At 43.2% G+C, this 6,294-nt stretch overlaps 1 long non-coding RNA gene across 1 annotated transcript; it reads left to right on the top strand.

The window, feature by feature from the left end:
* The first annotated feature begins 582 nt into the window (after nucleotides 1–582).
* Nucleotides 583–4,596, top strand: LOC129151423 (uncharacterized). The gene is made up of 3 exons (XR_008558105.1): nucleotides 583–672; nucleotides 2,228–2,324; nucleotides 4,503–4,596. It is a non-coding gene; the product is annotated as an uncharacterized LOC129151423 (long non-coding RNA).
* Nucleotides 4,597–6,294: the final 1,698 nt, after the last annotated feature.

Genomic DNA, 6,294 nt, shown 5'->3' with positions numbered 1-6,294 from the left:
CAGAGAATGGTAGCATGAGAGGTCCTTTGGTCTCCCTTTGAAGTTTATAATTTAAACTTTCTTATAATGTCTTATGCATAAGAGGGTGCTTTATAAAAGTTTAAGAATAAGAAAATTGTATAAATTCAATTCAATAGAATTTTTCTCACAGGATGACTTTTTCTAAAGATTCACAAAAATAAACTAAGAAATGTAAAGCACTAAAAAATAATATTATCAAAAATTTGTAAGTGAAGTTTCTTTTGCTACTAGATGGCACATGTTAACTGTGAATCTCTCTTGAACAAAGTTTGAGATTTAATGACTTGCTTCCCCAGAGTATCCAATAATACATTTCCCAATTATCTCTTTTTTCATCCTTCACAGTTTTGTGTTGCTTAACAAACCTTTACATATTTTTCAAATATGTTGGAGTCAGATAAAATCTATATACTAGTATATAAAAGCCTAAGTGACCATTATGACAGAACGACCAGAACGACTGGTCGCTATGACATGCACTGACCACCAGGGGGGAAGACGCTCAACATAGGAGCTGCCCCTGGGGGTCAGTGTGCTCCCACAGCGGGAGCGCCACTCAGTCAGAAGCCAGGCTCACAGCTGGAGAGTGCAGTGGCAGTGGTGGGAACCTTTCCTGCCTTAGAGCAGCTCTAAGGAGCAGTGAGCCAAGTGGTAAGGAGCAAGCAGCAGTAAGGAGCGAGCAGGCTGGTGGTAAGGAGCCAGCAGGCGGGCAGTTAGGAGCGAAGGGTCTTGGATTGCGAGAGAGCACAGGCTGGGCTGAGCGACACTCCCCCTCGTTCACGAATTTCATTCATCGGGCCTATAGTATTTTAATAATTGAATAACATCATATGATGTTAACATAACATCATATATAAAATAAATGGCGATGGAAGACTTGGCTTGGGGTGGTGAACACGCAGCACAATATACAGATAATGTATTATATAACTGTACACCTGAAACTTATCTAATATTATTAATCAGTATCACCCCAATAAATTCAATAAAAAAGTAAAGAGGGATTTTATATACATACTAGAAGCCCAATGCATGAAAATTCATGCTAGAATGGGCTTTTCTTTCCCTGGCTGCTGGCACCACCTTTCCACTGTGGCCCAGCTCCTTTCCGCTCAGGCCCCAGAGCCGCCTCTTTCCGCTCTGTGAGCTGCCTCTTTCAGCTCCTGCCCTGCCTTCCCATGCTGCCCAGAGGCCCTGAGAGACCAGGGGTGGGGCAGAATGACTGTGTCATCGCCATGGTGATGCAAGCATCCCACCCCCATCACTCAGCACATGCTTATGCAAATTAACCTCCATCTTTGTTGGGTTAATTTGCATATCACTCCTGATTGGCTGGTGGCATAGCGGAGGTACAGTCAATTTACATGTTTGTCTATTATTAGGTAAGATTTTAAATGTATAAATTATGTATAGACAAAGGACATTTTCTCTTGGTTATTACTTAGAATAAAGTCACCAAGAATTCTCAATATGAAGCATTAGCTATATAAGCTAACTTGGATAGTCTTGAAAAATAAAACACAAATCTGATCAGATACATACTAGAAATGAAAGGAAGGCTTTTTTAATGATTATTATATAAAAATATTGCCATTTGATAATTATTAGCAAGGAGTCTTCTTGATTATCTACTTTGAATGATGTAATTGCTTTTAGGAGATCCCAGCTATAAAAACACATACTCTGAAAGGAGCTTCCCTTAATAATTAGTATAGTACATATGTAAGCATCAGTTGAGATCATTCTTGCCTATACTGAGAGAGGAAGACAGAGGGAAGGAAATATTACAACCAGAGCTAGGGACTATAAGGAAGGATAGATTGGCACAAATTGATGGCTTAGGAATTCAGTGATCTGAATTCTGAATTCTTCCGTCATCTTTGACAGCCAGAGGTAAAAAAAAAAAAAAAAAAAAAAAAATCCAGAATCAGACCTAGGATATATTTACTCAGGGTAATAGAACTTTAGTGAAAAGTGAATTCTGAACCATGGTAAGTCTGCTCCACCAATGTCAGGACTTTGGGGAAAAAAAGTAAAATTTGGAGTCAAGACATCTGGGATGATACACTTGATAAACTAAACTAGTTCTCCTCTGAACTCTGGGCCTGTTGAGGATGAGTGCTCCCCATTGGCTTTAAGACAACACCTAGCAATATAACTTGTAGGTCATTTGGAATCAATCTCCCCCTCCTCTCCTTGCTTCCAGACCAATAATGTGGATCAAGCCAAGACATAACTCAGCTGATTCTGCCAGGGAAGGAAAATGCCTATGCACCAGAGAAGCTGCAGAACCTAGTGTGTTGGTATGCTTGGGATGCTATAATAAAATACCATAAATTCGGTGGTTTACAAACAACCAAAATTTATTTCTCATAGTTCTGGAGGCCAGGAAGTGCAAGATCAAGGCACAGAGAGATTCAGTGTCTGGTGAGACCTCACTTTCTGGTTCACAGATACCTTCTAACTATAACCTCACATTGTGGAAGAAAGAGTTTAGGGGGCTCTGCGGGGTCTTTTATAAGAGCAATAATCCCATTCATGAGGTTGCCACCCTTATGACCTAATCACTTCTTAATGACTCCACCTCCTAACAATATCATTATTAGCATTATGTTTCAACATATGAATTTTAGGGGATCACAAAAATTTAGATCACAGCATCCAGCTAACATGTACCAGCACAAGCTGCCAAAGTATATATGCCATTCAGTCCTGAGGTGCTGTGGTTGATGGATCTAGAATTCTAGAACATAAAATTGATAAGGCTCAATCTATATAATAAAAGCCTAATATGCTAAGTGTCTAGTTGCCCGGTTGTCCTTTCAACCAATCAAAGCACAATATGCTAATGATATGGTAAGGCTGCTCAACTGCTCGCTATGATGTGCACTGACCACCACAGGGCAGACAGTCGACCAGTCGCTATGACATGCACTGACCACCAGGGGGGCAGATGCTCCAACTGGTAGGTTAACTTACTGTTGGTGTCTGGCAGATCAGGACTGAGTGAGATGGGCTGGACATGCCCTGGAGCCCTCCCATGGTCTCTCCCCAGCTGGCCAACCTCCCGTGTCCCTCCTCAGCCCCGATTGTGCACCTGTGGGGTCCCTGAGGCCTCTCGCAATCTGAGACCCCTTGGGGGATGTCGGAGAGCCGGTTTCGGCACGATCCCGCAGGCCAGGCCGCAGGACCCCTAGTTTATCAATATGATGATGATGAATAATAGTCTGTCAAGGACCATGGGAAACAGTGTTAACATATTCCTGGAAGCTTAGAAAAATAAAGAGCTACACTAAAGGAAGTAAAAATTGCAGAATATTCATAGCAGATTGTTTAGGAAGGAGTCAAGTGGCTCACAGAAATGGCCTTCTAGAGGATATATTATATATGCATAAGGGTAAAAAAACCCACCTCCCAACTGTTCTCCACAAGAGGACTCAGAGAACATTGAATTTTCTACATCAGTAAGGAATCCACTGGTGAGAGTGGCATCCCATTGAGAACCTCAGTGGTAGCTGTTTTCTGTAGGCTAGAGCTGATGGGAGTGTTTCTGTTACAGAACTGAGCACTCTGATTGCCATGGAGATAATAGGATACTGAAATGAGAAAATTCACGTACTTAAGAGTCTGGAGTAAGAAGTATTGTAGTGAGTAACATGGTCAGAGTAGCAGCTAAAAATGCCTGGCACATGGAGAGTTATGGAGATGGTTACTAAGGTACATGATTCCATGTACAAGTCAGATGGATAGCCAATTAGGGTATTTTACAATTTATATAATTAAGATAATTCAGAGATTCATAATCCAAGATTTAGGGCATCCATACCAATAAAAAGTTTGATACCATGCTAGTACCCAGAGCTGAGATATTTTGAAGACCCAGAAATGGCATATGGGTCCTTATGAGAAAGAAAAATATCCATTAATACTACAGAATGTGTATGTGGCAATACTTTCTCTAGTAGCCTTTCCCCAAGGGAAACTTAGATCATTTTCTTCTATAAGTGATCAGCGTAAAAAGAGAAATATCAGACATTTGACAACTGATGGATACAGGGTTCAAGTTGAAATTGATTCGTTCGATCTGAAGCTTTGCCATGGCCTGAGACTTAGGGCTCCTGGAGGCCAGGTGAAAATAGATGAAGTCCCCACCCAGGTTCCCTTCACTGTCAGCTTACTCAGCTCGCACTCCATCTGGTGAGCATTTCCACAGTGCCTAGTGTGTAATTGGCGTGGAAATACTTGGTTGTTGGAAGAATTACATCATTAATTCCTTGGCCTGTTGCAAAAGCCAAAAGTTAGTCTCTGAAACTGCCCCTCCCTGGCAAAAGTAGTAAATATAAAACAACAAAAAGAATAGTATAATCTAGGACTAGATGAGATGTGACAAGAATTAGTGGTACCCTTGAAGATATAAAGGATGGTAATAGTTTCCATATAAGCCCCATTTAATTCACAATTCTTTCCTCCACAAAAATTAGATGGCTTCTTGTGAATGAGAGGAAATTATCAAACACAACCCAATTTCAGCTCTTGGGTTAGATATGGCAACTCTACTAGAGCAAATCAACACAGACTCAGGTAAATAGTATAAAGACATTGTTTGTTGAATACATCGTGTTTATTCATATGAGAAATGGGTTTATATTCCTGGAATGGACAGTCCTAATATATAAAAACCTTGGGTCTGTCACATCCACAACGACCGGGAGGCTCAACTGTTTGCCAGGCTGTGCGTGCAGCAAGCGAGCTGGCTGAACTGCTGACCTCTTAGAGAGAGAGAGGTGGGGCTGATCAGCAGTGGCAGCGGCTGCTGGTGAGGCCCTGATAGAGAAGCAGGGTGATCAGACCTTGCTTCTCTCTCCCTCACCAGCAGCCAAGCCTCTCTCTCTCTCCCTGCTAATCAGCCCTACCTCTATGATCAGGCTTGGAGTTAGGCCTGGAAATACTGACTGGCATAGAAACTGACCAATCAGAACCAAATCTGGGTCAACTGTGAGGAGCCAATGACTGCCTAGGAGGCAGAGCTTTTGACTCTGACTGGCATAGAAACTGACCAATCAGAACCAAATTGGCCTGCAGGGGAGGGCAGTTAGGGGTGATCAGGCAGGCAGAGACAGTTAGGGATGATCAGGCCAGCAGGGAAGGGCAGTTGGGGGTGAGATCAGGCCGGCAGGGGTGGGCAGTTTGGGGCAACCAGGCCAGCAGGGGAGGGCAGTTGGAGGCCATCAGATTGGCAGGGGAGGGCAGTTGGGGGGGACTAGGCTTGTAGGGGAGGGCAGTTGGGGGCCACCGGGCCAGCAGGGGAGGGCAGTTGGGAGTGATCAGGCCAGCAGGGGAGCAGTTAGGGGGTGATCAGGCTGGCAGGCAGAAGCAGTTAGGGGCTATCAGGCAGGTAGGCAGGTGAGCACTTAGGAGCCAGCAGTCCCGGATTGTGAGACAGGGGTCGGGCCTAAAAGGGCAGTTGGAGATCCCCCAAGGAGTCCCAGATTTGAGAGGATGCAGGCTGGGCTGAGGGACCCCACCGGTGCACGAATTTCATGTACCGGGCCTCTAGTAATATATAAGTAAGGTCTTGTGAGGATTTAAGTTGATTCTCTCACTTTTTGTCATAATATCATCTAACGGATCCAGGACTGACTGGACACAACATCACATTGTTTCATTATATCTATGCTATTATAATAATGTATAGATGAGAAAGAAGTGGTAAGAAATATGAAGGTCTTGGTAGGACACATGCACTTCAGAGGACGCAAGATGAACCTACAAAGATTCAGAGGCCTACACCTTAGTAATTTTTTTTTAGATTTCCCTTGGTTTGGGGTAACTGGGACATTCCCTCTAAAATAAAGGAAAATTGTTTCACTTTGTACTTTCCACTTGTTAAAATGGAAGCACAACACCTGGTAATAATAGTACACTGATCTATCTATTAGGTGACATTAAAATCAAACAAATTTGAGTGGAGCTCAGAGCAGGAAAGGGCTCTGCAGCAAATCTAGGTTATAGAGTAAGCAGCCCTGTCTCCCAGGCCAGTGGTCGGCAAACTTATTAGTCAACAGAGCCAAATATCAACAGTAGAACGATTGAAATTTCTTTTGAGAGCCAAATTTTTTAAACTTAAACTTCTTCTAACGTCACTTCTTCAACATAGACTCGCCCAGGCCGTGGTATTTTGTGGAAGAGCCACACTCAAGGGGCCAAAGAGCCGCATGTGGCTCGCGAGCCGCGGTTTACCGACCACTGTCATAGGCCATGTGACCTAGCAGG

This window comes from Eptesicus fuscus, chromosome 14 (assembly GCF_027574615.1).
Source record: "Eptesicus fuscus isolate TK198812 chromosome 14, DD_ASM_mEF_20220401, whole genome shotgun sequence".
NCBI classification, from domain to species: domain Eukaryota; kingdom Metazoa; phylum Chordata; class Mammalia; order Chiroptera; family Vespertilionidae; genus Eptesicus; species Eptesicus fuscus.
Note: the sequence above shows the minus strand (reverse complement) of the source record. Positions and strands in the feature narration are given on the sequence as shown.